General features: G+C 38.9%; 1 protein-coding gene across 1 annotated transcript in view; it reads right to left on the minus strand.

Annotated features, from left to right (window-relative positions):
* The window catches only part of MSH3 (mutS homolog 3), a gene marked incomplete in the record, with an annotated part of 248,405 nt that overhangs the window by 25,430 nt on the left and 197,129 nt on the right, over positions 1 to 25,846 (minus strand).

A 25,846-nucleotide genomic window follows, 5' to 3' on the forward strand; every position in this document is an offset into this window, starting at 1 on the left:
ATATGTTTTTCTTTGCTCACATTTTCTACAGATAATTTGGTCACTTCTTCCTTCGATGGTTCCTTCTTTGACAGAAGGAAAAACCTTACCTGACAGCAAAGCATTTGTCATCAATGAGGCAAGAGGCAGAATCAAAAATCTTGAATGGACAAAACCTGACAGACAAGTTCTTACTCATTTTATACTCTCATTTTGCAGATGAGGTAGGCAAGACATTTCAGAAGTCAGATCCCTTTCCTAAGGTGACAGAGATAAGATGTGGCAGAGAAGAGAGAAATACTCAGATCTCCCTGTTTCCGGCAAAGGGTTTTCTGAGTCACCCCAACATGCCTCATGGTTTCTGTCCACACAAAGGCCAGGCCAGCTTTTAGGAGATCTTAGGTATATTTTTATTATGCATGGTCCTGACTGTACCATTAGGCCAGCGTGTTTCAAAGAGTTTTGTAGCTGTTAAAATCCTTTTACAACGAAAAACACTCTGCAGAGGAGCTGGCAAGAATGATGCTTTGATCCAGAACCCAGCACTATAGGGCCCCTTGTGGTCATGCACAGGGACCTCTGCGAACAGCCTGAATGGCTACACTGGGCACCCACACGTTTTCTTTACAATTCTATTTTTCCATGGCACCTGACAACAAAATTTACAATGCGACAAGGCAGATGTGAAGAAACACTGGCTGATGAACTAGTCACTGAGGCTACTGGGGGAGTATGCATTTGAAATTGGGGAACTGCCTATAGATAAACACATTTTCTATTAACTGCCCTTAAGAAATGTGTAGTTATTGTTTTTCCAGTACATTTCAGCAATATAACGATCTGCGTCATCCTTATGGACACGGAATCTGTAAACACATTTATTTCCCTCAGCTTGATTCTAGGAAACAACTGAATAGCACCTTGTAGTAACAAATAGAAACCCAGCTTTACCTTACATTTCTAGCCTTATTTTCTCTTTGATTTGATGTCTTTGACAACCCCTCTCTTGCCTTGTTATTCTGTCATGCTTTATATATTCCAGTCAAATATCTTAAATAAGTTTTTGGAACAAAGCAGGATATTAATTAATTAACAACAAAAGAGTTTATAATTTTTATTTAATCGATGGTCATTTAAAAGACACACCACTAAATAATGATTCTGAGCTTTTTCAAATGTCTTAAAGAATTATTTAATTTTATTTATTATTTTAAAATTTCATATAGGGCACATGCACACAACAGAGAGAGGAGAGAAAATGTGAGAAAACAAGCAGCTAGGTCTGGGACCAGAACCGCAGTCGGCCATGCGCGAGTTCAGCACATTACCCACCACACCACCTGGGGCCCCTTGAATGTTTTAAAATATAAGATTAAATATAAAACATTAAGCTATGCTGCTGTGTACAGTGCTGGCATGATGTTCTGCAATGCTGGAGCCATATGGAGGATAGGGGTTCAGTTCCCACGTGGACTTGTACAAGCCAGGTGTGTGTGCCTTTCATCCTGGCTGACAGAGTGCTGGGGGGAGGATGGTGGCATGGATATCTGTTGGAGTTGCTTCTCTTTCTCTATCTCTCACATTAAAGAAAGAAAATAAACCTAAATATTAAAATAAAATAAACCTACCAGCAGTTAGAGTAATGGCTATGTTGCTGGACTCCCATGCAGTCAACCGCAGTTCGAGTCCTGGACCCGGTGGCTTAAACTCATGCCAGGCAGGTGTGCGTGCGTGCCCAAGATCCTGAGAGAAGAATGGAGGAGAAGGGATTGCGGCGTGGCCATCTCCTCGGGGGTGATTTCTCGCCTTCTGTCTCTCTGTCTCTCTCCGTCTTTCTGGTGAGTGCACGTGCCCTAAAGCAAAAACCTCTCCAAAAAAAAAAAAGAAAAGAAAAGAAAAAAATATTAAAATATAAGATTTGGGGAATTCCAGAACATATGTCATATTATGATCATTCTGCTGTATTTATATTTGTATGCAGTGAAAAATAGAAAATGTATTCTTTAGGTTTCACCTTAGTTTTCTCTGAGTGGACAGAAGGTTACAGTTATGTGATTAAGAAGAAAAAAATCACTCTGATATTTTTAGGAGTAGCGGCTGACTAATCTTTCTAATCCTTCTACTCCCTCCTCGCCTGTAACCCTTATATAGGTCAACAAAGCTTAATAAAGCATTAATGGAGAAAAGAAATTATTAGTTTTTTTGAGTCTATTTCTAAATCAAAAATATTCTCACGAAAATATGAGTAAGAGTTTGTTTTCAGTGAGATTTTTGAGGAAATATAACAGGTATTTTTCAATGATCGCAAATGAGGTAGACTTCTGCCCCTTCAAATTACAATCTGATCCTCTTGCAAGGAAAGTGTTAGTATAAGTGAGAAATACTGCAATTAACAGGGGCCAAGGAGGGTACTTCATACTAAGTGATAACTGATGAGAACTAAATGTTAAAATTACTAAACAGAGGTAATAATAATTTGTATTGCATTAGGGTTTAATGCTTAGTAAAAAACCGTGGTAATATTGAACATATAATTTAGCATTCTGACATTGTTGAGGTCTATAGTTCAGTTGGATTAAGCATTGCCACAATGGCATATTATCATCACCACTATTCCCCTGCCCCTTTGTTTTTGTTTTTTTTTGAGAGAGAAATTTTTGCTATAGAGCGCATGTGCTTGCCGGAGAGACAGAGAGACAGAAAGCAAAATCACCCCCCGGGGGGATGGCCACAACACAGTCCCTTCCCCTCCATTCTCCTCTCAGGATTTTGGCACCCACATACTTGCACCTGGCCTGTGAGTTTTAAGCTGCTGGATCTGGGACTCCACCACAGTCAACTACATGGGAGCCAGCAATATAACCACTATGCCATCCACTGGTCCCACACCACGATTCTTTTTAAGAACTTGCTCTCTTTTTTTTTTCAGAGAAAGACTTTTTGCTATAGGTGCATGTGCTCACCAGAGAGACAGAGATAAAGAGACAGAAAGTGAGAAATCAGCCCCCAGGAGGGATGGCCATGCTGCAATCCCTTCTCCTCCATTCTCCTCTCAGGATTTTGGGCACATACGCTCACATGGCTGGCATGAGTTTTAAGCCTCCAGGTCCAGGACTCAAACTGTGGTCAGCTACACAGGAGTCCAATGATGTAACTATTAGACCATCTGCTGGTCCCACACCAATATTCTTTTAAAGAACTTTCTTGTATCCCGAATACAAATTCTGTGTTCATTGCAAATAACTCCCCAGCTCCCCCTCCCCCAAGTCCTTGGTTACTCTATTCTACTCTTCATTTTGATGAATTTGCATATTCTTCCTAGGACCTTCACATACGCGGAATTATACAATATATGTTCTGTAAGTACTTTTTTAAAAAAAAACTTATTTACATTCATTCACTGTACATCATTACGGTATACAAAATGAGATTTTTCATCCAGAATACACTGTATATTAGCTCAATCAAGGATATTACCATATGTGTTACTGTCAACAAATAATTTTCCATTTTTTATTTCTTAGATTTTGCCCCCCCACCCTTGATTCCCTACCTCTCACCCACCACCAGTTCCCATCCTTCTTCCACACTGTCTCTGGTATCTACACTTGATTTCCATGCCTTTTTCCCCAATATTTTATCAATTCACCAAAATATGTGAATTAATCTAAATACTTTAAATAGCAATTGTAGTTGATATATACATATCTATGAACACATATCTGACTTTAGACATAAACCTCAGTGAGTAGAATGAACATACTATAAAGTAGCAGCTAGCTGGAGCTACATAGCTTACTGCAGTCATTAGAAAAGGTATTTCTTCATGCATTTTTTAATTTCAAGAAAAACAGTTTTAGTTTTAATAGATCAAAATCAAGAAAAGTTAAGAGAAGTTTGCTTAAGGCTTAAAGCCAGGAAAAAGGTTAGGATTCAGTTCAAACAGTAGGTAGATGAACCTACTTTTTGTCTTCAAGAGAAGACAAAAATCCTTAAATCTGGAAAACAAAGCATAGAAAAAAATCAGTAATGTTTTAGTCAAAAGTCACAAAATTCTATTTCGCCTATTCAGTCTCATGTAATTAATCTCTTCTGTTGAATTTGCACTATTACTGTGATCTGATCCTTCTGTTTAAATTCTGGAAGTTAACATTCAATGTTATTATTAAGTTGGCCATTCTCTTGGTTGTTTTTTGTAATCTTATTTTTAACTTTAGTTTTCCCAGTATAGCATTCCCTTTAGAGTTTCTTGGAGAGCTGGTCAGGTGTTGATAAATTCTTTTAGGTTTTGTTTATCTGAGAATGTTTTTATCTTTTCTTCCCATATGAGGGATAATCTTGCTGAGTATAGCATTCTTGATTGAAATTACTTTTCATTTAACACTGTTTAAATATATTTTCCCATTCTTTCTTTGCTCACATTGTTTTCAATGAGAGATCCAACGTCAACTTGATGGGATGTCCTTTGAAAGGAACTTGACATTTCTCTCTTGCCAACATTTTTTTTAAGAATTATTTTAACTTTATTTTATTTATTTATTTATTCATTTATTTATTTATTTAAATTTGACTAGAGAGGGACAGAGTGAGAGAAAGAGAAAGATGGAAAGTGAGAAAGCAAGCTGCCAGGTCCAGGACCCAAACCACAGTTGGCCATGTGGGAGTCCAATGCCCACAACCACCATACCACCTGCCAGCCCCATCTCTATTGCCAATTTTAGTATCTTGTCTTTGTCTGTGATTTTGGTCAATTTGGCTATGATGTGCCTTAGAGATCTCTTGGGTTGATTCTATGTGGGGTCCTTTGTATTTCTTGGGTCTGGATATTTGAATGTATCTCTAGGTTTGGAAAATTTTCTTCCAGGATTTCATGGAATAGAATATCAATGACCTTACTAGTTTCTTCACCTTCTGGGATACCAATTATCCAGACATTTGGGCATTTAATGGTATACAGTATTTCTTGTATATTATTCTCATTTTTGAGGATTATTTTCTCAGTCTTTTTAGTGAATTTTTCTAGGTCAGAGGGTCTATTTCCTACATTTGAGATTCAATTTTCAACATGATCTAATCTTCTTTTAATACTTTCAAGGGAGATTTTGATTTCCTATATGACAGCCTTCATCTCTAAAAATTCCATTTAAATTCCTTTTTATGGTGTGAATTTCCTTTTTCAGGTCATGCAAGAACTTCCTCACCTCCTGGAACTCATTTTTTCTTTTCTCCTGCATCTTTTGCAGTTCTTTGTCTCTCTTCTCTTGCATCTCTGTTAGCACTGTTGCTATGAATATTCTAAATTCTTTATCTAACATTTCCACAAGTTCCACTGTATGGTCTGTGGAGAATGAGGAGTTATTCTTTTCCCTTGAGGGAGAGATATTTTCTTGAGTTCTCATATTTCTTGTGCTTCTACAGTCATTTTTGGTCATCTGATGGATTATATGTTTTTTCCTAAATCAGAGTGTTCAGAGGCATGCAGGAGGTGTTCTACAATCTCTCTGCAGTTCCATTTTTCTCCCTTTGTGCAGCAGACTGTGGGAATTGAGGATTACTCTGACCTAGATCTTGGGGTCAGGAGGGTAAAGTCTGGGCAGAAAATCTTCAGTTGTCCTAGTCCCTGAAAAGGGCTGCTCAGAGCTCAAATGTAGATGGCTTGTGATTGGCCTGTCTAGATCTTGGGGTCAGGAAGGTGAAGTCTGAGCAGAAAATCTTCATTTGTCCTAGTCTCTGAAAGGGGGCACTCAGAGCTCCACTAAGTACTTTTTATAGAGGGGTTTTTATGTCACTTATTTTGCATCTTTTTGAAACTTAAGATATTCCCACTCACTTCACTTTGCAAAAATATTTGTGAAAATTCTATCCAGTATTGGTATCTAAACTTCTTGATTTTTTTTTTCAGTACATTATGTACATTTTTTGAAAGGTAAGTAATCTCCTAAATAACCAACTACTCCAGCATTTGGAAAGGATAGTAGAAGGAAGCTATTTTTAAAAAAGGGGGGTCCAAGAAGAGAAGTTTCAAAAGGATATTAATAACTGAAACGTGTACAGGTACTGTTTGATATTTAAAAGGCATAAAAACTTATAGAGCAAATCTGTGTTGCATTCAATTAAACATTAACCCAGAGACAGAATGGAATGAAATGAAATCAGCGATGATTTACCACTAAATGTGTGCATTTACAGAAAGGCTGGAAGGCCATGCGTCTAAATCTCTAGGTGGTGGAATTAGAGGTGATTTAGTATGTTTTTCCTTTTCAGGACCAGCAGACAACATAATAGTTATATTATGGACTCCTACGTAGTCAACCATGGTTCAAGTCCCAGACCTGGTGGCATCCAACTCACCCCTGCCAGGACCAGCAGTTAGCGTAATGGCTGGGTCTCTGGACTCCCATGTAGTCGACCGCGGTTCACGTCCCGGACCCGGTAGCTTAAAACTCATGCTGGGCGCATGTGCGTGCATGCCCAAGATCCCGAGAGGAGAATGGAGGAGAAGGGATTGTGGCATGGCCATCCCCCCTGGGATTTCTCGCTTTCTGTCTCTCTGTCTCTCTCTGTTTGTCTGGTGAGCACACGTGCCATATGGCAAAAACCTCTCTAAAAAACAAAGAAAAAACTCACACCTGCCATGTGTGCATGCATGCCCAAAATCCCAAGAGAAGAATGGAGGAGAAGGGACTGCAGCGTGGCCATCCCCTCTGGGGGGTGATTTCTCACTTTCAGTCTCTCTGTCTCTTGGGTGAGTGCACACGCTTTATAGCAAAAATCTCTGAAAAATAGGGGTTTTTTTCCTTTTATAAGTTTTTCTATAATTTTAAAATTTGCATGATGAAACAAGCACAGTCATGTAAGTAGAAAAACAAAAGTTATTTTTAAAAATCACAAGGAATTTATTTTAAAATACTTTGTACTATACTGTATTGTTAGGTTAACACAAGGTAGAATGATGGCAATTACTGAGTTAAATATTCAGCTTTCTTCTTGCAATATAAAACATATTTTATTTGTATCAATATGTTTTTATTCCTAGTATAATTCTTTCTACTAATAGTTGCAATCAAATCACACTATAGCATTTAAATAAAAGCTATAGTACTAAAAGTGCACTTACAACCAAGCAAAAACCACCGTACCAGCATTTCAATTTCAATGGAAACACTGCACAGAATCAAGACAGCAATCCAAGAAAATGCTAAACTTGTACTGGCTCACACAACACAATGTCACTGTAACCACATACAAAGCACATGCAGACTACTTATGTCAGACATGAGTGTTTTCCTGGAAAGAAAATCCATACTCTGTTGACCAGACAAACATATCTCTACTATGGCTATTAGTATACCCTATGCAAAAACCTCAAGAATTGCAAATGAAAAAAATTGGGAACCAGCAGTTAGCATAATGGCTATGTCGCTGGACTCCCGCATAGTCCACCGCGGTTCGTGTCCCGGACCCGGTGGCTTAGAATTCACGCTGGGCACGTGTGCGTGCGTGTCCAAGATCACAGGAGGAGAATGGAGGAGAAGGGATTGCGGCGTGGCCATACCCCCTGGGGGGGACTTCTTGCTTTCTGGCTCTATGTCTCTCTCTGTCTGTCTGGCAAGTGCACGTGCCCTATAGCGAAAACCTCTCCAAAAAAAAAAAAAAAAAAAAAATTGACACAGCAAATGCTCTTACTAAACTATAACTATCTCGGGAACCAGCAGTTAGCGTAATGGCTATGTCGCTGGATTCCCACGTAGTCGACTGCGGTTTGCGTCCCGGACCCGGTGGCTTAGAACACACGCCGGGCACGCGTGTGCATGCATGCCCAAGATCCCGAAAGGGGAATGGAGGAGAAGGGATTGCGGCGTGACCATCCCCCCTAGGGGGTGATTTCTCGCTTTCTGTCTCTCTGTGTCTCTCTGTCTGTTTGGCGAGCGCACGTGCCCTACAGCGAAAAACCTCTCAAAATAAATAAATAAATAAATAAACTATAACTATCTCTGTGGAAAACATAAATAATTAAGGCAGTCATATAAAGATAAGATTAATTTGTCATCAGAAATAAGACTAACTAAATTAGATAATAAGATTTATATAGGGAAATCCAACAATGATCTATTCTTATAAATGCATATATGATGACCTCAGGCAAATCAATCTATCTGATCCTAGGTTTTTCTTTGTATAAAAATCTAGGAGACAAATTGAAACAACAGCTTGTAAATCTGGATATGTTTCAGAGTTATTTACAAAGATTCTTAAGAATGGGGTTCAGGGTGTGGCAGGTTGTGTGGTGATTGGCATGCTGGACTCCCACATGGCTGACTGCAATTTGAGTCCTGGGCTTGATGGCTTGCTTGCTCTCTATCTAGTCAAGTTGAATAGTAATAAATAAAATTAAATGAATAATTCTTTCAAAAAATGAAGTTCAGGAGTAAACTTAAAAAGGGGGAGAATAACTAAACCTAAAGTAAATAGAAGAAAAGAAATGACAAGATTAAAACAAAAGTCAATGAAATTGAAAATAGGAACTTAAGAGGGAAAAATCAATTAAACCAAAAGATGACTCTTTAATAAGCCTCAATCCAGGTTACTAAGGAAAAAAGAAAAAAGACAGAGATAAAAGACGAAACATCACTACAGATCCCATGGATATTAAAAGGATAATAAAGGAATGCTATAAAAACTCTATCCCCATTATTTTTAAACCTGAATGAAATAGACTAATTATTTGAAAGACACGATCTACCAAAGTTTACATAAGAAGAAACAGTCAGGGGCTGGCAGGTGGCATGGTGGTTAAGGTGCTAGACTCCCACATGGTCAACCATAGTTCGAGTCCTGGATCCGTGGCTTGCTTTCTCATTTTCCCTCCCTCTCTGTCTCTGTCTCTCTCTCTGATCAAATTAAAGATTAATAATGATAATAAAAATAAATAAATAATTCTTGAAAAAAGAACAAACAGACAATCTGAATAGGTCTATATCTAAAAAAGAAATCAAATCAATAATTAATAACTTTCTAAAACAACATTAGGCCAAGATTACTTCAAAGATGAATTCTACCAAACATTCTAAGAATAAATCATACACTACCTCTACAATCTCTTTCAGATAATTGAATCAGAAGGAAAACTTCCTAATCCATTCAAATATCAAAGCCAGGCAAAGACATTATAATAAAACTACAGATCACTCTTTTCTCATAATCACAGACACAAAAATCCTCAGCAAAATATTAGCAAATCAAATGTAACAATGTATAAAAGGAAGAATATACCAGAACCAAGTGGGGTTTATCTCAGATATGCAAAGCTGGTTCAACATTTGTAATTCAATTAATCTAATCTATGATACCAACAAACAAAATAAGAAAAACAATATAGTATCAATAGATGCAGAGAAAGCATCTCACAAAAATCCAACACTCATTCATAATAAAAACCCTCAGTAAACTAGGAATAAAGGGGGATTTCTTTAACTTGGTAAAGAAATGTTTTAATCTTATCATTTCTTCTACTTACTTTGGGTTTAATTTACTCTCCTTTTTTAAGTTTGTTTTTGAACAAAAAGCCTTATAGCTAATATCATCCTTAGTGGTAAGAAACTCAAAGTTTTTCCACTAAAAACAAGAACAAAACAAAAATGCCCCTTATCACCACTCCATTATCTGGAAGTACCAGCTAATGCAGTAAAACTAGAAAAAAAATAATAAAAGGAATACAGACTGGGAAGTAAGAAATAAAACTGTCTTTATTCTCAGAGGATATGACTGTCTATGTAGAAAATTCAAAATAATTGATTAAAAAGAAACCTCCAAGAAACAGTGATTAGAGAAAGCTTGCAGTACAGAAAACTAATATGCAAAAGCCAATCACTTTCTAATATACCAGAAGTTAAATTTAAAATTAAGAACAAAATACCACTTACATTAGCATCCCACACAAATGAAATCCTTGGGTGTAAACCTAATAAATTGTACGCAAGATTTCTGTGAGGAAAATGACAAACTGACTAAACAAATCATAGAGGAACTAAATGAATGGTGTGACAATTATGTTCACAGATAGACTCAGTACTACTGGCACCAGCAGATGGTGTAATGTTTATGTTACTGAACTCCCACATTGCCAATCATGGTTCGAGTCCTGGACCAGGAAGCTTGAAACTCACACTGAGTATGTGTGCATGTGTACCCAAAATCCCCAGAGGATAAGAGAGGAGAATGGACTGTGGCGTAGTTATCCCTCCGGGGGGGGGGGGGATTTCTTGCTTACTGTCTCTCTGGTGAGCACATGTACCCCATACTAAAATCTCTCTTAAAAAAAAAAAAGACTCGGTACTGTCAAGATACCTGTTTTTCCCAACTTGATCTATAGATTCAACACAATTCCAAACAAAATCCCACCAAGGCATTTTATGGATATCAACAAAACAATTCTAAAGTGTATATGGAGACGCGAAAGGGTCAAAATAGGCAACACAATATTGAAGAAGAAAGTAGAGAAATGACACCATCTGACCTCATGGTTTACTGCAAAGCTACAGAGATCAAGATGGCATGGGGCCAGTCCCATAGTGCAGCAGTTAAGCACTGTGTAAAAGGAGCCAGATTCCACATGGCTGACTGTGGTTTGAATCCTGGCTTCCATGACTTTTAAAAGCACATAAGTCACATGTGTGCATACCCAGGATTCTGATGGGATGGAAAAAGGAAGAAAAAAAGGATAACAGCATGATTACTTGTGCATACACATGCACTCTTTGGGAAAAAAAAAAAGAATAAAAATTTTAAAAGATAGTATGGTATTGGTAGTTCAGCTTTGGTGGTATACATTGTGTGCTCTCTGCACTATAGGATGAGATCACATGGGAGGCTCAGGTTTGATTATTAGTCCAATCTAAAGGCCAACATGGCCATGTACCTGCAACCCCAGGAACTCAGGAGCGAGGCAGGCTGATCCCAAGCTCAAGGCTGGCCTGGACAACTTACCAAGACTCTGCCTAGAAAAGAGTTGAGTGTGATGGTACCTGCTGTAGTCCCAGTTAATAAGCAAACTCAGGAGAACCACAATAATACTGTGTCTTAAAAAATGAGGTATTGGCAAAAAAATAAACTATAAGTAGATAATTTTTTAATTCAACCAGAGGCAGAGAGGGAGAGAAAGGGAAAGCAAGAAAGCAAGCCACCAGGTCCCTGAACCATGGTAGATCATGTGAGAATCCAGCACCTTCAACCACCATGCCTAACCTGCTGGCCCCTATAAGTAGATATACTGAAAAGAACTGAAAGCCTAGAAGTGGACAGACATAAATACCATCAACTATTCTTTGACAAAAGAGCAAAAGTAGTATAACAGAACAAAGGTAGTCTTTCCAAGAAATGCTGCTCAAATAAATAAACACCCACATGCAAAAAAAAAAAAAAAACCTAGACAAAGGACTTAAATTCTTCACAAAATTAACTGAAAATAGATCGCAGACCTAAACACAAAAATGCAAAAGTATAAACCTTATAGAAGATCACAAGGAGAAAATAGAGATGACTTGGAGAATGTCAAGGACTTTTTTGATCAGTAAGAAAAAGAACTGATGAACTGGACTTCATTAGAATTAAATTATTTTGACTGCAAAGGACACTAAAGGCAATCACACGATAAAGTCACAAACTGGGAGGAAATATTTACAAAAGGCACATCTGATACGGCACTGTTATCCAATATAAAAACTCTTAAAAGTCAACAAGGGTCAGCAGCTGGTGTGGTGGTTAAGGCGCTGAACTCCCACATGGCCGACCATGGCTTGAGTCCCTGAAACTGGCAGCTTGCTTTCTCACTTTCTCTCTCTTTGGTGAGTGTGTGCCCTATAGCAAATTACAAGACAAAACAAAACAAAACTCAACAAGAGAATAAACAGCCAGGATTTTTAAATGTACCAAAGAGCTTAATATACATATAGCTTACCAAAGAAGATAAAACGAGTGGAAAATAAGCATATGAAACCATGTTCAACATCACATGACATTAAGGAATTACAAAGTAAAACAACATGATACTACTATTTAACTAGTAGAATGACCAAAATCTGGAACACTGTCAACAACAAATTTGGTGGGGATATGGATAAACAGGAACTCTCATTCATTGCTGGTGAGACCACAGCTGGTTTGGAATAAAATTTGGTGGCTTCTTACTTAGGTGAACGTATGGTTACCATCCAATACAGCAGCTGCATTCCTTGGTATTAATTTAAAAGGAATTTAAAACTTACTCCCGCACAAAAACCTACATGTAGCTATTTATGGCAGTTTTATTCATAATTGCCAAAATTTGGAAGCTACCAAGATGATCTTTAGTAGGTGAATGGATAAATTAACTGTGGTACTCCAGACTACTGAATGTTACCCAGCACTAAAAAGAAATGAGGTCGGGACCAGCAGATGGTGTAATGGTTATGTTGCTGGACTTCCATGTAGTCGCCCATGGTTTGAGTCCTAGACCTGACGATTAAAACTCATGCCCGATGTGTGTGCATGTGTGCCCAAAATCCCAAGAGGAGAATGGAGGAGAAGGGATTGTAATGTCACCATCACCAATGAGGGCTGATTTCTTGTTTTTTGTCTCTCTGGCAAGCACATACACCCTACAGCAGAAATCTCTAAAAAAGGGGCCAGCAGGTGGCATGGTAGCTATGGCCGACTGTGGTTCGAGCCCTGGGCCTGGTGGCTTGCTTTCTCTCTTTTCCTCCCTCCCTCCCTCTCTCTCTCTCTCTCTCAATCTGTCCCTCTCTTGTCATGTTAAAACAAATTATTAAATTAAATTAAAAATTAGTAAATTTTAAAAATCTCTAAAAAAAGAAAAAGAAATAAGCTACCAAACCCAGAAAAAAACCCAGAAAAAACTTTAATGCATATTACTAACTGAAAGCATACAGACTGGAAAGGTTATATACTGCATGGTTCCAAATATGCGAAAAGGCGAAGGGATGGTAAAAAGATGAGTGGTTCCAGAAGTTGAGGAAAGGGAGAGATGAACAAGCAGAGCACAGACGATCTAGAGGGCAATGAAAATACTCTTTATGGGCCAGCAGGTGGCATGCTGGTTGGGAAACGGAACTTCCACATGACTGCCTATGGTTCAAGTCCTGGACCTGGTGGCTTGCTTTCTCACATTCCTCTCTGTTACTGGTGAGTGTACATGCCCTATCACAAATTAAAATAAATTAATTAAATAAAATAAATAATTCTTAAAAAAAAAAAAGAAAATACTCTGTATGTCATTATACATTTATCCAACCCCATAAAATGTACAATACCAAGAGTGAGCCTTACTGTAAACTACTGATTTTGGGTGATAATGATGTGTCAATGTAGGTTTATCAACTATAATGAATGGACCACTTTGATGGAGGTTACTGAAAATGGGAGAGACTACATGGGAGGTGGGACAGTGACTATTTGGGAAATCTCTTTTTCCTAATTTTGCTATGAAACTACAACTGCTATAAAAAATAAAATCTTCACAAGCAAACAAAAGAAAAAGATCTAAGAGTTCTCTTCCTTATATCTGCTATAACAGTGTCTTCAGGGGATGTGCATTTAGGCAATTTGTCTAGGATCTGAATTTAAAACCAAATCAAACCAAACCTTCGGGTGACTTTGAGGCAGTTGATCGAAGAACAGGCATTAAATCCATTCAACTGCTTCCATCAAAAAGATGAAGTGAATGGGACCAGCAGTTAACGTAATGGCTAAGTCACTGAACTGCCATGTAGCCGACCGCGGTTCGAGTCCCGGACCAGATGGCTTAAACTCACGCTGGGCGCATGTGTGTGTGTGCCCAAGATCTCGAGAGGAGAAGGGATTGTGGCGTGGCCATCTCCCCTGGGGGGAGGGGTGTGCGTGTGATTTCTCACTTTCTGCCTCTGTCTCTCTCTGTCTTTCTGGTGAGCGCATGCGCCCTATAGCAAAAACCTCTCCAGAAAAAAAAAAGATGAAGTGAGTTACCTCACACCTGTCAGACACAGATACACGAAGTTACAGACATTTTCGTAAGGTAACATTTCTGGTGCCGATAAATCAAAGCAACTTACTAGTTTAGAAAAATGTCATTTATCCTATGGTTAGTGCTAGAATTTACTACCAGTTAGAACATGTGCACTGACCCAAGACATTTTCTTTCTGTCCATGAAGAATGTATTTTGTAAAGATTACAAATACTCCACAGTAGGTGCTCAATAAATATTTACAGAATTAAACTAAACTACGCAAACAAATTAGTTATCATCCCAACTGTCAAAAGCAAACATTGTAAGTGATTTAATTTAAGCATCTGAATGCCTATTACCTTCCAAGATACACACACTGGCGTTGTTCTGAGTACACAGCATTCCCTGAGGCTGGGTGCCAGAGAGTTTATGTGGGTTGCATGGCAGGAAAATTATTAACTAGGACGACTTAATGTAAATATCCCTTTCCACCAACATTTAATTGGCATAAACAGAACTAAATTTATGTGGATAAAAGAGGCCAACTGTTTTGTTTTCAAAGTATTTTCTAACCAGACTTAATAGTTTGTCACTTTTTAAAACTTGATTACTGAGTATAAAAAGTTAAGTAAGATTTTAGTCTGCATTTCTCAGGGTAATAAACAAGAGAGTTTATCTCCATGGTGCACTCAACATTGTAAATGATCCCTGAAGATACGGGTCAAGAAATAAAGTGCCAGTGAGTGTATATCACAATACACTATATAAATATATTAATCAGAGCCAAACGTCTATGCCTGCCAAAACACTACTCAAGAAAAATATGCTTCTTATTCAGGAATAGGTTCATGTGAGGTTACAACATTCAGAAAAAAGATCCCTAAAGCCTCTTGTGGTTTACATGTTTCATCTGTTAATTTGTTTTTCTCAGACCACACTGCGGGGAGGACAGTAGGCTCTCGATGAATATTTATGGAATCCATGAATTTAAACCGAGAGTTGTAAATGTCTGCTTGGTAATACAAATACAACCAATGGAAAGATAATGGTTGGGGGCCAAGCTTATAAAAATATTTCATTCTGCTAGATTTTAATATTTTCCCCCCATGGGATACAAAAGGGATTTGAAGTGATTTAAAATAACAATGTATTTCTTAGAGAAGAATTACAATGAATATGAAACTAAGATCATAAGCCATACAGTATATTCTCAGATTTAGTCACCAAATCTAGCATGAGCTTTTAAATGCCAATTCTGGAGTACTACTTTAGATTCTAATTCTACAGGTGTGTGACAAGGCTTAGAAAGCAGCATTTTAGAGGCAAGCAAGTGGCGTGGAAGTTAAGGTACTGGATTTCCACATTGCCTGGTTTGAGCCCAGGATCCGGAAACTTGAAAATCGTGTGTGCATGCCCAAAATCCTGAGAGGAGAACGGAAGGGATTGCAGTGTGACCCTATCTCCTGGGGGAAGAAGGGATTTCTCACTTTCCCTCTTGCTGTCCCTCTCCCATGAGCACATGCCCCCTATTGCAGAAATCTAAAAATTAAAAAAAAAAATTTTTTTTTAAAAAAAGAATAATTTTAAACAAGCAACCCTATGGTTCTGATGCAGCTGTTCTTAAGAATCACACTAGAGAAATACTTCCATGTAAGAAGAAAAGGAAAAAACTAAATCATATATATTTCCACACCTGAGCCTTGAATTTCTTGCTGTCTTGGCAGCTAAAACAAAAAAGAATTAAAGAGGGAGCAGCCATTGGCTAACAGAAAGCCTGGCAGTTTGTCAGGGAAGGTCAATAAATAGCTTTAAATCTTCTTGTAAACAGGCACAGTATACTCAGAGAGAGAAAAAAAAAAATTCTCTAGCATTAACGACAGGGGGGGAAAAAAAAATACCAGATGGCACTTCATGTAAAGGACACTGAGTAATAGAAATGAAAATGCCCTTATGAGCAACTCTGGAGAATATTGGGTATTTCTTATTCTAATTTAATTTTAAGCATCAGAAAAACTGTTCTATGCTGCTAGTGGGATTCTAAGCTAGGACACCCTCCTTGGGAAGATGAAAGATGCATTTTCCTTATAATCAAGAATTTCATTCCTAGATAGATCCTAGATTCAGAAAACTCACTTATGCTCCCCGGGAAATGCATATTAGACAAAAACCAGTAGTAACAGTATTTGTAAAACACTGAAGTCATACTAAATATCTATCAAGAACATGAGTAAATTATAGTGGATGTACATAATATAGTACCATAATTAGGGAAAAGTTACTAAGCTACAAATAATATGTACTCATGTACATGAACTTCATAAATATGACACTGAGGAAAAAGCAACTTGCAGAAGAATATATAGTGTGATGTAGTGTATACAAACTTTAAAAAGGCTGAATTATTCTATGTATAGTTTCAAAAACCATACACATGTAAGAATGCAGAGAAATGCCTGGGATGAACACCAAAGTCAAGGACAAGCAGTGATGCTGAATGAGGTTAAGGGCAAAGAGATTAGGCAGGATTAGGGGTTCGGTCACACTGGTAATGCTTTATTTCTGTAGTAGGGTGGTAGAGACCACAAGGGATTTTTATGTTACTGAATGATTTTATAATAAATAAATGAAAAAATATAAGGGTGTAATAATAAACTACATCCTAGGAAAGATCCAAAGAATAGAATTTAATGTGGTCCCAGAGGACTGTTTTCAATGTAAAAATGAAGACAGGTGGAAGATAGGAGGGGAACAGAGGGATGGATAGGCATGGGCTTGGGGAAGGGTTTTTTTTTCAACTCTAACTGCATATTAAAATCATCTGAGATAGAGGTCAGCAGGTTGCATAGTAGTTAAGGGTGCTGGACTCTCACATGGCCAACCGTAGTTTGAGTCCTGGAACCAATGGCTTGAAACTCACACTGGGTGTGCGCATGCGTGTGCCCAAAATCCCAAGAGGAGAACGGAAGAGAAAAGACTGCAGCATGGCCATCCCCCCCTGGGCATAATCTCTTGCTTTTGGTCTCTCTGCCTCTCTGGTAAGTACACATGCCCTATAGCAAAAATCTCTTAAAAAGCAAAATTGACTGAGAGGAGATATTTTAAAAATATAACTCTTAAACCTCACCCAGGCCAACTTAGAATCTCTCAGGGTAGGGTACAGGAATAAGTATTTTTTAAAATCTTCACTTAAAAAAAATTCAATGTGCACTGAGAGTTAAGCATCATTGTCTTATAAGTAATACTCAATCTATATTATCAAACCTTTCACTTTATAGATATGAAAGGAAAAGGAGTACAGGTTGAATGTTTCAGATTTCAGATCTTTTGGAATTTGAAAAAATTTGCATATACATATGAGTTATCTTGGGATGGGACCCAAGTCTAAACACAAACTTATATTTCATATACTCTGTATATACATAGACTGAATGCAATCTTTTTTCCTTTGTACAGGTTTTTGCTATAGGGCGCGTATGCTCGCCAGAAAGACGGGGAGAGACAGAGAGACAGAAAACGAGAAATCCCCCCCCAGGGGGGTGGCCACACCTCAATCCCTTCTCCTCCATTCTCCTCTTGGGATCTTGAGCACGCATGCACACACGCCTAGCGTGAGTTTAAGCCACTGGGTCCAGGACTCAAACCGCAGTCTACTACATGGGAGTCCCGCAACATAGCCATTATGCCAACTGCTGGTCCCCTGAATGTAATTTTATATAATATTTTTGTACCATAGCATTTTGACTGCAACCCATAATGCAAGGTGTGGAATTCTCTACTCATGGAGATATAGGAGACCTCGAAAGTTTTCAGATTTTGGAGCATTTTGGGTTTTAGATTTTTAACCTGTACTATGCTCACACATATATGGAGGACAGACTTTTAAAGCCAAATACTGAAGAGAATCTATAGGAGGAAGAAAACTAAAATTTACCAGTTATCAACTATGTGACATGCATTTCCATGTATGATATTTTATTTAATTCCCACCATAATCTATGAGAGTAAGCAGTACCATCTTGATTTCACAGATGAAATACCAAGACACAGAGAAGTAGCAATCTGAAAAAGGGGACAGGGTTGTCAAGTGCCAAAGAAGTGATGTCCCCAACTATAGCATGTTTGGTTCTCTTTACCATGGCACAGTATTCTCTCAAGGCCCCAGAAGGACAATGTAACTAGAGCATGGTCAGGAAACTGGTGAACTTGTATTGGTATTTGCATTTCCTAGATCTAAAGTCATTGTTTCCCATACACAGCATATCTACTTACATTTTAGGGTACTTAATATTAATATAAAGAGATCAGAAAATCTTACTTGTCCTGAGAACTATGCAAAGTCTGTGATTTTTACCCTTCTTACAAGCTAAAGTCAGCCTAGTACTTTTTCATAGAAAACACGAGACTCCTGGGTCAGAGATGAAAGACTTTATTATTCATGATAGTTTGCATCAGCCTCCAGGTTTCAACAGAAAGGGCCCATCACAGATGCTGTGCGTGCAGTAATGAAAATAAGCTTCCTCTCTGAGAAAAGATTTAAGGTTCCTTGCTGCATGCACAGCCCTGAAAAACAGGAAATGGTTCAGGTAAAAAACCACCAGGGGTAGTCTTGGCATCCTCAGTAAGCATACTCAGGGACACTCAGGGTCCATGGCAGGATGCTTCTGCAAACATGATCCTAAGATCTGGAAAGCAAGATCTACTCAAATGGTAAATGTTTGCACTGGGAAATGTTCCATATCTGTATAATCTCCCTATTTCTTTTTTAACTGGCTTAAATGTGTTTTTATTAATTAATTAATGCTTTAAAGTTGTGAGTTATCTTGAAATATGAAGTGTATATCTCTAGATATGTTTCAGATTATGAAAACTTCCACAAAAAAAAAAAACTAAAAAAATGTTCATGTAAAATCCAAACATAATTTCATCTCTGATTAGCTTTAATTTATATTAATACCTATTCTTACTACCAGCCTAGGTGGGGTGGGGGATAAAAATGGAGTGAAATTTTTTCCCACAAACATACAATATCATGATGGCATGGGATAACAAACTATGAGCATAAAACAGATACTGAAAGAAGACATTAAAATAACCCAGTGTCAGAGACCAGCAGTTAGCATAATGGCTATGTCGCTGGACTCCCAAATAGTTGACTGCGGTTCGCGTCCCAGACCCGGTGGCTTAAACTCACGCTGGGCACATGTGCACCCAAGATCCCAAGAGGAGAAGGGATTGAGACTAAAAAAATGTTCATGTAAATCCAAACGTAATTTCATCTCTGATTAGCTTTAATTTATATTAATACCTATTCTTACTACCAGCCTAGGTGGGGTGGGGGATAAAAATGGAGTGAAATTTTTTCCCACAAACATACAATATCATGATGGCATGGGATAACAAACTATGAGCATAAAACAGATACTGAAAGAAGACATTAAAATAACCCAGTGTCAGAGACCAGCAGTTAGCATAATGGCTATGTCGCTGGACTCCCAAATAGTTGACTGCGGTTCGCGTCCCAGACCCGGTGGCTTAAACTCACGCTGGGCACATGTGCACCCAAGATCCCAAGAGGAGAAGGGATTGAGGTGTGGCCATTCCACCTGGGGGGTGATTTCTCGTTTTCTGTCTCTCTGTCTTTCTCTCTCTGTCTGGCGAGCGTATGTGTCCTATAGCAAAAACCTCTCCAAAAATAATAATAATAACCCAGTGTCCAGAATAATAGTGCATTAGGAATTCAGAGTAAACAGATCATTATGAGATGAATGGTCAGAATAAGTTTTATGGAGACGGGACTTACTGAGTAAATAACATTTACTGAACAAGTAGTACATGCCAGGTACTGGGTTAAGTGTTCTATATGCATTATTTAGTTTAAACTATATAATCACCCTAGGATATAAGTATTATTATTATTATCATTTTACAGAGAAGGAATCAGGCTCAGGGAGTTTAATGACCAGCATGGTCTGATACTTAGATCTGTCCAGCATTTTCCATCTTAGAGACAAGAGTACAGACTAGCTAGACTGAGTAATTAACTTAATGTGGACTTCATGAAAGCCACATATGTATATATATGTGTGTATATATATGTGTATATATATTGTATATATATACACATATATATAAATATATATAGAATAAGAGTGAGTGCATGAAGGAGAGAGAAAGAGCACACGAGGAAGTGAGAGTACATGGGAAGTGTATGTGGCAGGGATTTCTGACCTAGTCTCACTGTGCTGCAGACCTCCCGCCCCAGCCTCCCAGGCGTGCACCACCATACCTAGCCTGTAGGTGGGGCTGGGGACCAACCCAGGCCTTCGAGGCAGCCCTAGGAACTGTGTAGCCCTCTGGCTTACACCAGCAAGGCTGAGCCTCCAATGTACTATTTTAGATGGTATTTGAATCCCAGGGGATAATATGGCCAGATTCCACATATCTGAACTAAGAAATATAATGAGGGTTCATCAAAAAGTTTATGGAAAATGAATATTATAAAAAAAAACCTATGGGAACCAGCAGTTAGCGTAATGGCTATGTCGCTGGACTCCCACATAGTCGACCGCGGTTCGCATCCCGGACCCGGTGGCTTAAAACTCACGCCGGGCGTGTGTGCGTGCGTGCCCAAGATCCCGAGAGGAGAATGGAGGAGAAGGGATTGCAGCGTGACCATCCCCCCTGGGGGGTGATTTCTCGCTTTCTGTCTCTATGTCTCTCTCTGTCTGGCGAGCGCACACGCCCTATAATGAAAAAAACAAAAAAACAAAAAAACAAAACCTATGCATGGATTTCAAAAAATTTTTCCCACAAAAATAAACTCATCCTTATTACCATTTTTTCTACACCCTCATAACTCTTCTCTTCTGTCATAATAAATTTCTCATAAGTTATACATAAATAGACTGAATTCAATATAAATAAAATGTCAATACATTATTTATTTTATTTATATTCATTTTTTTTCAAGGTTTTTGCCATAGGGCACATATGCTTGTCAGAGAGAAACGGTGAGAGGGAAAGTGAGAAAATCACCTTTAGGGGGAGAGGGGCAGATGACCAATCCCTTCTCCTCCATTATTCTGAGATTTGGAGCACATATGCACCCGGCATCAGTTTCAAGCCACAAGGTCTGAGACTGAAATTATGGCAGGCTAATGGGAATCCAGGGCCTTAAGCACTATGCCACCTGCTGGCTCCCTATATTAAAATTATTACTATCATTATTGCCATTCTTTCAATAAGTATTTCTTGCAAGCCTACTATGTACCAGGCATGACAGATACAAAGGTGTGCAGAAAAGGCGCAATTTCTGCCTCAGTGAAGCTGTCATCTAAGAATAGTGTAATCAAACATTTCTTTCTGGAATTCTAATCAAAGGAACCCTATAAAGACAAGTCTGAGGATGGCATAATGGTTATATCACTGGACTCCCACATACTCGACTGCGGTTCAAGTACACGTGTATCCAAGATCCTGAGAGGAAAACAAAGGAGAAGAGATTGCAGAGGCCATCCCTCCCCGCCCCCCCAACCAGGGGATGATTTCTTGCTTTCAGTCTCTGTCTCTCTAGCAAGCACATGAGTCGTACACCAAATATCTCTCTCAAAAAAAATAAGACAAGTCTGGCCCATGGATCCTAAACTTCAGCTGTGAAATATTGCTTTCAGAGACAAAGATGAAAATTTTCTGCTGTGACTTCTTCCTCACTTATTTCTACTCCTACACAGTAAATGTCTAGACAGTTACAAGTGAACAGGATCTAAACATCTGAATACAACTAGGGTCAGAATATTCCTCTATCCCCACTGATTGTGATGCACAAAGAGTGAGAATGGAATGGAAAAGAAATTGCAGATCACCTCCTCCTGCACGTCTCTGAACACTCAGATTGAACTTCAAGAATTAGAAGAAGCACACCATCCATCAGATGACTAGAAATCACCGGAGGGTCATGAGAAACATGGAAAAACAAGAAAATACCTCCCTCCAAGGAAAAATAATAACTCCTCTTCATCCGCAGATAGTATGAAGAAATTCATGGAAATGTCAGATAAAGAATTTAGAATTTTCATGATAACAAAGCTCACAGAGATTGAAAAAAAGAGAGACAATAAACTGCCAAAGAGGTAGGGGAAAGGAGTGGATAAGCTCCAGGAGGTGAGGGAATTCTTGCAAGATCAAAAAGAGGAAATTCATACTATAAGAAAGAATCAAATGGACCTGTTAGTATTTCATGAAATCCTGGAAGAAAAACTTTCCAAACCTAGAGAAGCATTCTAAGATCCAGTTCAAGAAATACAAAGGACCCCCAAGAGAATCAACCAAGAACATCTTCTCCAAGACACGTTATAGCCAGATTGACCAAAACCACAGACAAAGACAAGATACTAAGATTGGCAGGAGAGAAGCATCAAGTTACCTACAAAGGATATCCCATCAGGCTGACAGCGGATCTCTCATTGGAAATAATGCAAGTGAGGAAAGGATGGGAAAATATATTCAAGGTATTAAGAGAAAAGCAATTGCAACCAAGGATACTATACCCAGCAAGATTATCCTTCATATGGGAAGAAAAGACAAGAATAATCTCAGATAAACAAAATCTGAAAGAATTTACCAACACCAGATCAGATCTCCAAGAAGTTCTCAAGGGACTGCTATACCAGGAAAATTAAATACAGTCACACAGAAATAAGGGTTCAAAAACTAAGAAAATGGCCAATTTAAGGACAAGTCTGGAGTTGAATATTATATCCCAGAATTTAATTGGGAAAATCGAACCACAACAGAAGATAGATTAAGTACATGAGACTGAACTGGTGAAATAAAATCTTATGACTTTTGACTAAAACATTACTAATTTTCTTCTAGGCTTTGTTTTCCGGTTTTAACAATTTTTGTCTTGTCTTGAGCTGCTGATAGGTTCATGTACCTACTATTTGAACAGAATCTCAACCTGTTTCCTGGCTTTAAGTTTTAAGCATATTTCCTTAGCATTTCTTTGATTTATTAAAGCTAAATCTGCTTTTCTTAAAAAAAAAAAAAAAAAAGAAAAAAGAAAAAAACAAGTCTGTGTAATACAACACCAAATATACATCCAACTAGTCTTATTACTAAAATCTGTTGTCTAACAAAATAAAAATTTTTAAATTGCCTTAACTAATTTATTTGGTTTTCTGAGAAAATTATTTAATTGAATGAGGTCATCTTTGTGGGAAACTTTGAACCAGATTTGTGGCTCAGTCACAGCAGTGTTGGTTATTATGGGATATTTTAAGCCTCATTCAGGGCTCCATAAGCCTTTATCCTCATTTTGACTTATACTAGTTTGAATTTCCTGCAAGCTGCCTCAGTACCTCTCTGGAAGATGGCTGAATCAATGAATAAACAGGAAAGCAAGTAGACATACACAAACTTCTCTAATAGTATGATCTTACTGAACTATAATGACTTCTTTCTTCATCTCCCCCATGGCCCTTGGGCAGGTAAACTGTTTTATTCAGCCTTGTATCTCTAATGCCTAGCATAAAACTCTGGTACACTGTAAGGCTTTATAAAAATGTTTTTAGCACAAAGGGTTTTGATCTAATTACTGAGTCAATGTCAAGTCTCCTAATATCACTGTAATTTCTACTGAAGACATGGAAATGTGACAGTAATCTCGTCATGTAGCCCCACTGCTGGGCCACATGTTCAGACTACTGGCAAATCAGATTCTTTGCTTCAACTTTCCAGCAGTAAAACCATTCTATTCTCTTGGCCACCTAGACTTGATGCCTGAGTTTTTGTCTCTACTTTTCCATCTTTCTTCCTTTATTCATTGTGGGTGCCAAAGCCTACAATACTTACGCTCTGTCCCCTGTCCAATTCCACTGAGCTAATGGAAATGCTCAGGGTTCCTGAGAATGACGGCATTGCATCACCCCTTTACAAAGTCCATCGCTCACAGTGCTGTTGGACAAATCTTCCTGAAACCTAAATTGTGACTCTGATCATGTCACTTCCTAACTCACAAGTCTTCAAGGACTCCTCACAGCCTGTGGGATGTTTCTGATAGCCTGATCTTCATTTACCACTCAAAAGCCTTGCTCTGAGTGTCTGTTACGTATGTAAAAAGCAAAGGTCTAGGTTAAGGAAAGGGGAAGAGAAATGTATGAAACATAAAACATCTTCTAGGAACAAACACCACAATGGTAGAACAGACTTGCACACAAATAAGTAAGAGCTTAAAGAGAGGAAAGTCACATGGATGATGGAACTACAGAGATGAGAGAGATTAATTTTGGCTAAGCAAGGAAAGCTTTATGGAGGAAGAGACATTTGAAATAGAGTTTTAAAAATTGGTAGGATTGGAGTTCCAGACACCAGGCTATCTGAGACTACAGGCCCTTCCTCCCGGAACCCTTGCACATCCCACCCCTACTCATCTCTGGACTTCAGGTTGGTTCTTTGGGACTTTAACATGAACTTGCACCCCTCCCCACCCCACCTGCAAACTGGATCAAGCCGGCCAGCAGTTCCAGACACCAGGCTGCCTGTGGCTGTAGGCCGGTACGCCCAGGACCATCATTCATCCTCTGCCCCTTCCCCACTTACCTTTGGACTCTCTGAATTTTAGTGTTTTGAATAGCGTGAGGTGTGTGTTGCACACTTTTTTTTATTTTGTTTTTCTTTGCTCTTGAGGTATTGTTTATTAGGTCAGTTGGAGGCTCACCACTCCTTAGAAACAGGGAGGACTTTGGATCACCCAGAACCACTCGGTGATAACAGTACATGGTACTGGTGAGCAACGGGTAGGCCAACCATAAGAGAAATCATCAATTTTCTAATCCTGCACACATTTTAACACTCAGAGATACCTTAAATAAGTTAGGAAGCAACATATAGATCACCTGATGACGAGGAACAATCGCAGAGGCTCAAGAAGTATGAGCAATCAACAAAAGGCCTCTCTCCCAAGGGAAATCATCAAGCCTACATCACCCACAGTCAATACAATGGATGTCGTGGACATGTCTGATAAAGAAATCAGAATATTTGTAGTGACCAAACTAACTGAGATGGAAGAGAAAAGAGACAAGGAGCTCCAGGAGACGAGGAAGTCCTTTCATGACTTGAAAGAAGAAAGATACCTTAAACAAGAACCAGATGAAATATCTAGGGTTGAGGAATGTGATACAGGAAATAAAAACCTCCTTTGAAAGTATTTAAAGTAGGTTAGGGCCGGGGGGCTCACGCCCCTGCGCAGCCGCGCGCCGGACGGCCGGGGGGCTCATGCCCCTGCGCAGCCACACGCCGAAAGGCCGACCCCCCTCCAGGGGCTCCGCGGCTGGGGGCTCACGCCCCTGCGCAGCCCCGAGCCGAATGACCGGCCCCCCTCCGGGGGTGGCCTCCCTGGCCTCTCTGGCACTGGATGTCCCAAGGTTAAAGAACTTGCAACTTGAGAAGATGATAGCTACCAGCCCTGCATTACCTCAGGGGAAAACAAGAACTACTCTGCCATTCTTAAGGAAGCCAGATACCCAAGGACAACTCACACTGCAGATGCCCACAACACCATTCCTGGTAACTACAAGATGACTGCTGTGCCGCATCAGCTGATAATCATCCCTGCGTACCAGAACTGCTTTCCTGAAACTGCATTCCCTGGAGACTCACCTACACTTGCGGATCTGCAGGAGACCCTCCCTTAATCCAACCCTGAGTGGAGTTTATGCTCCCTATTGCCAAAAACTTTATGAGCTGATGGTTGGAACTCGTGGCCTCTCTCCCTTTACTTGTATGTATCACTTTTTCAGTAACTCTTCTGGAAGACAACTGTATATAGCAGGGATATTGTAATGGGAGAGTGAGACAGGGCAGAGGGACAAACATAGGAAAAAAAA

This window comes from Tupaia chinensis, unplaced genomic scaffold (genome assembly GCF_000334495.1).
Source record: "Tupaia chinensis unplaced genomic scaffold, TupChi_1.0 Scaffold000099_1, whole genome shotgun sequence".
Classification (NCBI taxonomy): domain Eukaryota; kingdom Metazoa; phylum Chordata; class Mammalia; order Scandentia; family Tupaiidae; genus Tupaia; species Tupaia belangeri.